At 62.1% G+C, this 9,600-nt stretch overlaps 1 protein-coding gene and 1 long non-coding RNA gene across 13 annotated transcripts in view; one reads left to right on the forward strand and one right to left on the reverse strand.

Annotated features, from left to right (window-relative positions):
* Positions 1 to 311: 311 nt before the first annotated feature.
* Positions 312 to 8,870, reverse strand: LOC108535281 (uncharacterized). 3 transcript variants are annotated; one of them, XR_001887186.1, is made up of 7 exons: positions 8,727 to 8,870; positions 6,764 to 6,925; positions 3,958 to 5,303; positions 3,025 to 3,179; positions 2,556 to 2,703; positions 979 to 1,095; positions 312 to 399 (listed from the first exon to the last, which is right to left on the reverse strand). It is a non-coding gene; the product is annotated as an uncharacterized LOC108535281 (long non-coding RNA). The 3 variants fall into 3 exon arrangements; XR_001887187.1 differs by having other exon boundaries at positions 318 to 402; XR_001887185.1 differs by having other exon boundaries at positions 397 to 2,101; positions 3,025 to 5,303.
* Positions 7,736 to 9,600, forward strand: part of LOC108535278 (uncharacterized) — a 34,305-nt gene continuing 32,440 nt past the window's right edge. For 9 of the 10 annotated variants that reach the window (XR_001887181.1, XR_001887183.1, XR_001887184.1 and 6 more), the window contains exon 1: positions 7,736 to 8,325. The gene's annotated coding sequence lies outside the window, so the exon portion shown is untranslated. The remainder of the gene's footprint in view (positions 8,326 to 9,600) is intronic. The other variant, XM_017881197.1, reaches the window with a different exon arrangement.

Genomic DNA, 9,600 nt, shown 5'->3' on the forward strand with positions numbered 1-9,600 from the left:
CAGCAGAGGGGCCAGTCCTCGGGCACAGACCCTGGAGGCTGGGCAGGGGCATCCTCCAGTTGCCCGCACTCCCCTGAGAGCTGCACTGAGCCCTTCTATATCTGCCCATTCATTCTGGCCAATGTCTCCCCATAGCAGTCGTCCCTGGCCCGGAGCAGCCCTGCACAGCTCTCAGGGCACAGTGATGGTGCCTGCTGGACAGGAGCTGGCCAGGAATTGCAGAGCACAGGGAGCAGGGGCCTCCGGAGGCCGTGGGGTGGCCCCTCCTCCATGCCAGCGACAGGGTGTCTCCCAGGGGAGCTCTGCTTGCCCCCTGCCCCACCACCAATGCTCATCTGGGCTGGGAGGGTCTCCTGGAAAGATGTGTGAGGGACGGGCAAGGTCATGAGTCTCCCATGGCTGCTGTAACAAAAGCCACAGTTTATTGCCTTGCAGCTCCGAAAGGGAAAGAAATCTGAAGCCCAGGTATTGGCAGGGCTGGCTACTGGAGGCCCTGGGGAGAATTTGGGTACTGCCCTCTCCAGGACCTGGAGACTCGTGCGCCCCTTCACCCGTGGCCTCTCCTCTACCTTAAATCCAGCTGTGCTGTGTCTTCCAGGCTCCCCCTGACTCTGACCCTCCCACCCCCTCTCCTAAGGACCCTGTGAGGACACTGGGCCCACAAAGAGCATCCAGCTCCATCCCTCCTGCAGAGCCATCCTGCTCCGTCCCTCCTGCAGAGTCCCTGCTGCCACATAAGGTGGCATGGCCATGGATTCTTGGACATCCTTAGGGGTAGTGGGCATTACTCTGTCCCCACACAGGGAATATGCCAGCAGCAGACGGACTTGGGCAGTGCTAACGCTGAGGTCTCTTACGACCCTCCCTGGCAAACCTGTGACTGGCCCTGGGATGGTGTCTTTGGCCAGGAGGGCAGCCACCCCCCACCCTGCCTCTCTCCCAAGTGTGACTGGGGCATCAGGAGAGGCAAGGTCAGACCTCAGCAGTAGCTGCCCCTCCTCAGTGGGCAGCCCGAGGGTCCCCAAGCTCACGGTCTGGGTGGCCCTGTGTCCCAGGGCAGAGGTCACCGAGAGAGGGCTGGGGCTGGACTCTGAACTGGGTTTAAAAAAAAAAAAAAAAAAAAAACAGAGGTGAAATGCACATGACATAAAATGACCCCTTTAACGAGTGTGGTTCAGTGGCATTTAGTGCATTTGCCACACTATGCAGCCACCACCTCTGTCTACTCCCCAGACACTTTCGTCCCCCCGAGGAGCTCTGAGCCCATTAGGCAGTCCCTCCTATTCCTCTCCCCACCCCCGCACCGCGGAATCTGCCTTCTGTCTCCATGGAGCTGCCCGCTCTGTGCATCTCCTATCAGCGGAATCGTGCAATCGGAGGTCTCTGTGTCTGCTTCTCCCGGCAAGCAGGGTTTTCAGGCACTTCATGTCACTGCCCGCGTCCCCACATCATCCCTTTTTAGGGCTGAATGCTATTCCCCTGCACGGATATGCCGCACTTCATTTATTTATTCATTTATTTAGAGACAGAGTCTCACTCTGTTACCCAGGCTGCAGTGCAATGGCATGATCTCGGCTCACTGCAACCTCTGCCTCCCGGGCTCAAGCAATTCTCCTGCCTCAGGCTCCTGAGTAGCTGGTACTACAGGCACTCATCACCACACCTGGCTAAGTTTTATATTTTTAGTGGAGATGGGGTTTCACCATTTTGGCCACGCTGGTCTTGAACTCCCGACCTCAGGTGATCTGCCCACCTCGGCCTCCCAAAATGCTGGGATGACAGGCCATGCTTTCTTTATATATCATCAGCTGACAGGCCTGTGGCTACCGCCACCTTTTGTCTGCTGTGAATAGTGCCACTGGGAAGACTCCTGTGTGCCTATTTGTTTGAATATTTCTCTTTATTTTGAGGAGCATGTGTTGTAATAGTCAGGACTTGCATTGCTATAAAGATAAATCTGAAGCTGAGTAATTCATGAGAAGAGGTTTAGTTGGCTTGCAGTTCTGCAGGCTGTATAGGAAGCATGGTGCTGGCATCTGCTGGGCTTCTAGTCAGCCCTCAGGAAGCTTACAGTCATGGCAGAAGGTGAAAGAGGAGCAGGCTTGTTGCATGGCCAGAGCCGGAACAAAAGACAGAGAATTGTGGGGGAGGTACGACACACTTTCAACAACAAGATCTCGTGAGAACTCACTGTGGTGAGTGGGTGCATGGCACCCAGCCATGAAGGATCCCCTTCCAGCACCCAAACACACCAGGCTCCACCTCCAGCACTGGGGCTCACATCTAAACATGAGCTTTGGAGGGGACGTGCAAGCTCTGTCATAGGCCCAGGAGTAGAACTGCTGGGCTTGATGACTTCACTTTTCGAGGGACTGCCAGGCTGTTTCCACAGTGGCTTCCCTGCATAAGATGGTCAGGGGTGGGTGAAGGGGCCCCATGTGTGGCTGGGCAGCAGTGACAGGGCTTGGTCAGGAGCCAACACCCTGCTCCCTGCAGTGAACAAGAGGTGCACAGCCTGAGAGAGCCCTAAGTGTTCACGGCCACCCTGTACTTACACAGCTGTGGGGTCAGCTCCAGGGAAGTGGCTGCTCAGCCTCAGTCCTCTGCTGGGAGCCCAGTGTTTGTGGATTTCCAAAAAGAGGGGTGCCAGGTGCACGTTCGACTCGCCGAGTGGGCCGCTGGTCCGGGCACAGTGGTGGGCCTCTGCTGGGGCGTAAGATACCATGGAAAATACTAGCTTCGAGAAACCCGCCCCACGGAGCACCTTGGCTGCACGGGTCTTCGTCCGGCCGCACTGGATGACTAGGGACAGCTCATGTGTGGGGCAGCTGCGGCTGGAATCGTGTGGACAAAGTGGGAGCAGCCCTCATCACAGCCACTGCTGAGTGGGACCATGGCTCCCACCGCCTCTGGGGTTGGGCATACTGGCAGGTGTCCCCGCCCTCTGTGGCCTGACCCTCCGAAGGCACTGGCCCTGCCGTGCACCTCCCCCACTGAATAAGCCCTCAGCCTCGCCCCACTCACAAAGCTGAACGCATATGAATGCGGCTTCAGCGAGAGTCCCCCATCCTGCCCACAGCCCAGCTGGCTGACTCTCCAGAGATCCATGGATTGATGGATCAGTTGATTGACTGAGTCATTCATTCATTCACTTGGTCCTCTGAGCTCATGTCCAAAGGCTGAAAGAAGGTGAGGAGGCAGCCCTGCCCAGGGCTCTCCCTGAGCTCCCCCTTCCTCATCACCCCAAGCAGGTGCTGCGGCTCCCCTTCCCAGTTGAGGAAGCTGAGGTCAGAGAGGTGAGAAACCTGCCTCATTCACATCCAGGCCCAGGCTCGGAAGGGCCTCCCCCTCCACCGGGGCACAGTGACGCTGGGCACTGACACCGGCGAGGCACCCCGGGGCCGCCTCCTCCAGCCCATCCTGCTGGTGCAGGAATGCCAGGGAGTTGTGGGCGGCAGGGCCCTCCCCTGGACGAGGGTCCCGCCGGTTAAGGGCCCCCCTCCCTGGCAGCCAGGACCTGGTCACAGGTGCTCCTGGGACCCTCCCCCTGACTGTGTGAATCTCTGCCCACGATAGAGACCCTGAACCCACGGCTGTGGCGGGTGCAGGAGGAGGAGGGCCCTGCCGGGGTGTGTCTGCCATATTCTGAGCACAGACATCCAAGGGGGTTGGGATGCCTCCCGGCCCTGGGGGATAAGGGGCCACTTGGGACACTCAACGGTGACCCAGGGTGAGGCTGGAATCCAGGATCAGGTGAGTCCCTCCCAGCAATGCAGCCCCCTCCGCAGACCGGATGGTGTGGCCCTGTAGGAAGCGCTGTGCGTGGGGCTCCATGACCACCCTTGGCTTCCGGGACACCACTGCTCTCCTGCACCCGCCCTCCGCTCAAATTGTGTGGTGAACCCCCCTCGTGTGTGAGGTGCCCTGTGGCCAGAGTCTGCATGTGCCTCCACTTACCTAAATCCCAGGGGCCTCTCGCTGGGAGCTGCCCCTGCCCAGCCAGCCCCAGGACCCTCTGGGCTGTGCCACAGCCTCTGCATGGGGGAGCCTTTCTCCCATTCACTCTGGTACCATCCAGGCCACAGTCTCTGTGCTCCCCACTCTCCAGCCTGGCTCCCCTCTGGCTGCACTTAAGAGTCCTGGGGCTGGGGCAGGTTCAGATCTGGGACGGACAGGGATGTAGGGGCAGGAAGATAGGCTCTGGGTCTTTGTGTGCTGGGCAACTGGATTTTCCTCCTGAGTCTCAGTTTCATCACCTGCAAAATGGTCTCAGAGGGCACCCTGGTGACGGGCCGTCCCCCTCCCAGGGGATGCACCCTGTTCCCCAGGGCCCAGACCATCTGACGTCCCCCTTGCTCTTGTGACCACATCTGCTCCAACAGTGGATCTTTCAAGAAAACTTTCAAGGCACAGCCAGAACTGGGCAGCCCTCCCCAGGGCACCGTGGCTGGGCAGGGCCTCCTGATGCTCCAACCTCTGCACTCCACCCTCACCCTCAGCAGAGGAGCCACAGGGGCCCTGCCACAGCCGTGCCAGACTGTCTAGGCCTGTGCCCCTCAGCAGGACACCTGCAGCCCTGGCACTGGCCTACAAGGCCTGGCGTGGTCTGACCCTGCCCGCAGCTCAGCCCCAGGCCACCCATCCACCGCCACTGCCCCGGCAGCAGCCATGCCGGCCTCCTGTTTCCAGCGGCTCTGCCTGCTGGACACACCAGGCCCCGCTTCCCGCCTCTGGGCCTCTGTCTCCCTGTGCACACTCCCCGGTGTGCTCTTCCGGGACCCTTCCCCCCGCCCCTCTGATATCACTGGGGGACCTGTTCATTCACCCCACTCAGGCCTTCCCTGACCTCTGACCTGCAAGGCCACCCCAGGCCCTGCCCCCTGCTCCCCAGTTGCTCCTTCCGGCCCCCGTGCCCAGGGCTGGGCCTGTCTCCACATTCCCTGGGCTGTGCATTTTCTCCCTCCCCTGCTGACTGATACAGCCCCAGCTACATGAGCCTTCTGAAGCTGACACAAATCAAAGCTGCACTGAGTAAAACATCCAGGTCTGCAGGGCACCAGCCCCGTTTCTGAGAGCTTGGCAGCCACTCGTGGCCAGCGGGAGCCGCGTGGGATGGGGCAGGGCATTCGCTGTCATGGGGCGTTCCACCGGATGCGGCCTCATGGTCAGCCCGGCGAATGGGGGTAAGCCTGCTCGTCCCCTGCTTGGGTCCTTGTTCAGGCGTCCCAGTCGGGTGAGGGCTGCGGTGGCCTTGCTGTCGGGGCTTACTGCTTGCTCCTTCATTCATTCACGCCTTAAACCACCTGTGGACACCAAGGGGAAAGTCTCGGGGGCCTAGGCCTCTCTCCCCTCTCTTCCCCTCCTACCCCCTCTACCCCGTCTCCCCCTTCTCTCCCCTCTCCCCTCCCTCCTGTCTCTCCCACCCACTGCGGCCGCCCTTTCAAACCATGGTGGAGTGGGCCTCGGGCAGCACGGCCCTGGGTCCTGGCAAGGGCAGCTCTGGGACAAGGTGGGGACCAGACTGGCCGGAACACACCCAGCTCCAATCGATGCTGGGTGTGGGACCTTGGGCTAGTGAGCACCCACCCCAAGCCCCAGTTCCTTCTCAGTAAAGTGGGGACAGCAAAATGCCCTCCTCTTATGGGTGCCTTGAGCGCAGCATAGTCCCCGCATAGCCCCCGCAGAAACTTCTGGAACACCAGGCAGCCTAAGTGCTGTGTGCCGGCTGTTACTGTGAGGCTGGTGCTGTGGGTAAACAAAGGAACTACTCTGTCTTCTGACTCTGTCCTATGGACCCTGGGGACCGTCGGGGTCTGGCCACCCACACCAGCCCTTCTCCTGGGAAGAGATGGCCCTGTGCCCATGCCCTGCTCCTTGGGTATGGGGCTGCTGTGAGGAGGGTGATTGATGGCCACGTCCACTGCACACCCTCTCTCTCACCACCGCGGAGCACCCGAATCCTTTACAGAGCCGCCTGCACAGGCCGCAGACTGCTCCCCACCTCCCCCGCTGTGGCTGTCTATACCCCTGACCCCAGCTGCAGGCCTGGCCTGCCCCCCTCAACTCTGCCTGGAGATGGTAGGCCGGAGGAAGTGGGGTGCAGGGGAGGAGCCTTGCAGGGGGAGTTCGGACACCGCCCCTCACACCGCGCACTCCGGCTGCCAGTGGGAAGCCGAGTGGCTATTTAGTTTCCAGAAAAGTGCTTGGACCTGGTAGAAGCTTAAAACCTCCTGGCCTCCTTTATGGTGAGACGTGGGGTCTTTAGTGGGGCGTGCAGGGCCGGGAGCAGGGCCTGTCATCACCCAAGAAGCCTCTGGCCTGGGCAGGTGCAGGGGGCGCCCCTCTGTCCCTTGCTGTCGCTGGCCAGAGGACACCAGAGTGGGTGTTGGTGTGTGTGGCGAGTGTGGCTGGGGCTCTGGCTTCTCCCCATGACTCTGCAGAGCTGGCCTTGGGATGTGGGGAAGGGGCCATGAGCCCAGGAGGTGAACCTGGAGGAGAGACCCACCTCACTCTTGTGGGCCAGCCTGGAGGGTATGCAGGTTCCTCACAGGGTCCCCTGGGATTAGATGCAGCTGAACCTGTTCTAAGCGGCATGGAATCCCCGGCCCTGTGTCCCTGACTGGCCGGAACTGCAAGGGGATGCCTTCCTAAGTCCGGGAGGCATTGGGGGCATTAATGAGGTGGTTTCTGAATAGGAGGATCTATGCTCTGGACAGGACTTGCAAATAGCAAAGCTCATTGTCCCCACCACATGGGCCTGCACCTGCCTCCAACAGGCGGGTCCCCCGACCACCGTGGTCCACTGTCCTTCCGTGTCCTGGTCCCTGGTCCTATGGGGCCCCGGAGAGATGAGACAACCAGCCAGTGTCACACAGCCTCTGAGGACAGTCTGCCAGTTCCGGCCTCTGGTCTCTGAGTCCAGGCCCTGCAAGGACAGATCCCCGTCAGGCCCCGTCCCAGGCCCTCGTCTGTTACATAATTCAGGCGTGAAATCCCGGAAGGGGGAGCTCCTGAGCCCGACCAGCACTGGGGATTGGGGTCTCCCCATCACACACCCTTGGTGGCAGGGCCCTGCTGGGGGCGGCAAGCAGGTTGGCCTCGCCTCTGTCCAAGGTGACTGGCATTTGTCATGACTTGGGTTGGCTTAAGAGTCTCCGGAAACCCAGGTGGCTCCATCACCACCTGATCCTGGCCCCAATTCTAGGCAAAAGGGCAGAGCTGACGGGACTGTGGAGGGGGCCACTCCCTCCTGGATGGCCTGGGTGGTGGGCTCAGCCCACTGGAGGCTCAGAACAGCGAAGGAGGCTGTAGCCTCCTGCCCTCCCAACCCCCGGCCCTGCACCCTGGGAGATGCCTGGGTCTCCCCAGGGCACCCTAGGAGCTGGCTGGTGTGGCATGGAGGCTGCTGCCCAGCTACTGAGGAGGCGCCTCTGTACTAGCTGGGCTAAAAATAGCGGGGGGATCTCGGGCAGGGACAGCCGGTGGGAGGCCTGTCAGGGAGGGGCTGGGAGGGGCAGGACAGCAGCCTGGGCCCGGGACCCGCCGTCAATGGCGTGGGTGCTCCCACCCTGTTCCCGGTGGCCAGGCCAGCCGCGGCCCAGCTGACAGGCTATTTTTTCCCCTGCTTGACTAAATATGGTCAGGGAGCGCAGCCCGAGGGGGCCACTTGGCCAGGGCCGCGTGTTTGGGATGCTTGGCCGGGTATATAAGAACTGCAAAGGTGAGGCCGGCTCCTGACCCGAGGGGGGCCCCCAGGCCCGCTCTGGCCTCTCAGGTCAGGCCCTCCCCTCCCCTCCCCTCCCCCGCCCCTGTGTCTAGGCGAGCCGGCTGTGTGCCTGCGAGAGCGTGCACACCCGCGGGACCTTCCCCTTTGTTCCACCCTGACCTCTACCTTCTCTACCTTGTGCTGACCCCGCTGGGGTGCAGGGGCTCCCTGCGGAGGAGGCCAGGACTCAAGGTGTGCAGCTCGGCCGCCTCTCCCTAACTCTGCACCAGCGCCTCCTCTCTCTCTCTCTCTCTCTCTCTCTCTCTCTCTCTCTCTCTCTCTCAAGATCTCCCTCCCGCTAAGTCTGCTCTGCTGCAGGAGGGCTGGGGGAAGGGCAGGGGTGTGGAGAGGGGGTGCCTGGTGTCTTCTTTCTCTCTCTGCCCCCCCACCCCCAAGTGCGGACGCATCGAGCTCCGGCCCCCACCCCTGCATTCGGGATTGGCTCCCGGAGGAGGTGGCTGGTGCTGCCGCCGCTGCAGCATCTCCTAGGGAGCCGCGACCCTGCGCCGGCCGCCGCTGCCGCTGTCACCAGCCCGGCCCGGGGTGCCCTGGGCTCCGCGGTGAGTCCTGCTCAGCCCATCACCGCCGCTGGGCCGCCGGGACGGCCCCTGCAAACTTGCCGGGCGCCGCGGTGGGGGTGTGCCTGCTGGCGAGGTGGGTGCTGCGGGTGCCGGCGCCCTGTGGGTGCCAGCGCCGTGCGGCGCCGGCGGGGGTGCCGGGGAGTTCTCTCTTGGCTCGCGGCATCATCCACATTTGGAAACTGCAGAGCCAGCAGCCGGCAGGGCCGGGAGGGCGCGTCCAGCTGGGAGGCAGGAACTTTGACTTGCGGGCATTTTGCAAGAAAGCAGCCACCCCCCACGCGGGCAGTGGATGGCACGGGGGCTTCGGGGCTGGATGGCGGCGCGATTCACCCGCCGCTTTGCAACAAAGCCCCGGCAGCCGGGCATGGGGCTAAACTTACCTTGAACTTGCGGCACCCCCCACTGAGGTGCTGGTGGGGGGCAGGGATTCCTGAGCTGAGCGGCGGGCGAGGCTGCCGCTGGTCGGACTGGGCACTTCTGCAGCTCGCCCAGACACGTCAGGGTCAGGAGGCGTTTACAGGGGCAGGGCGGCGGGGGGAGGGGGCACACGTGGGCGGAGACTAGGGGGGCTTTGGGGAGAGCAGCCCTGGTGGTCTGCGTCTGTGCAGGTCCCTGCTGGGGAGCTTGACTTCCGCGTGGCCTCCCCCCGTGGGGCTGATGCTGGGGCCCGGGTGGTATTCACCTCTGAAGAGCCCGGGACGAGGCCCCGGGCACCAGGAGCCAGCTAGGTTCACGGTGGGGTCTGCCTGGAGGTGGCTGGGTGCTCTTTTTCTATCCGGATGGGAAACTTTTTGAAAAGTGACTACAATTCATTTGTGAGTGGGCAGAAGTCCTGTGGGCTCTGGCTGAGTCTAGGGTGACTCTCCTGCCCTTTGGGACTCCCAACTTTCCCCTTGACCCCCAGACCCCATCCAAATGCATGCCTCAGCGGTGGGGAGGGCTTGAGCCAGGCTGCAGGAGTGTCCCAGGCTCTGAGGGCTCGTGTGCCAGGGAGCCGGGGACGCTGAGGAGGCCTCTTCCCTGGACTCCGAGCCCAGTTATTGCGGAGGCCTTGGGAGGGCACAGATGAGCGGTAGAACCCGGGTGCCCCCGAGGTTGAAGCTCAGGCTGCCCTTTTTGTATCCTTGGCTATGTGAAAATGATAAATCACAGCAGCTACATGGAAATGGGACATCAGCTTCTGCTTCTTTCTGCCATTTGCTCTTTCCTCTGTAGAGGGGATGCCAGAGCCTTAAGCACAACCCCCACCCCCCA

The sequence above is a fragment of the Rhinopithecus bieti genome, unplaced genomic scaffold, assembly GCF_001698545.2.
Source record: "Rhinopithecus bieti isolate Rb0 unplaced genomic scaffold, ASM169854v2 scaffold_12573, whole genome shotgun sequence".
Taxonomy (NCBI): Eukaryota; Metazoa; Chordata; class Mammalia; order Primates; family Cercopithecidae; genus Rhinopithecus; species Rhinopithecus bieti.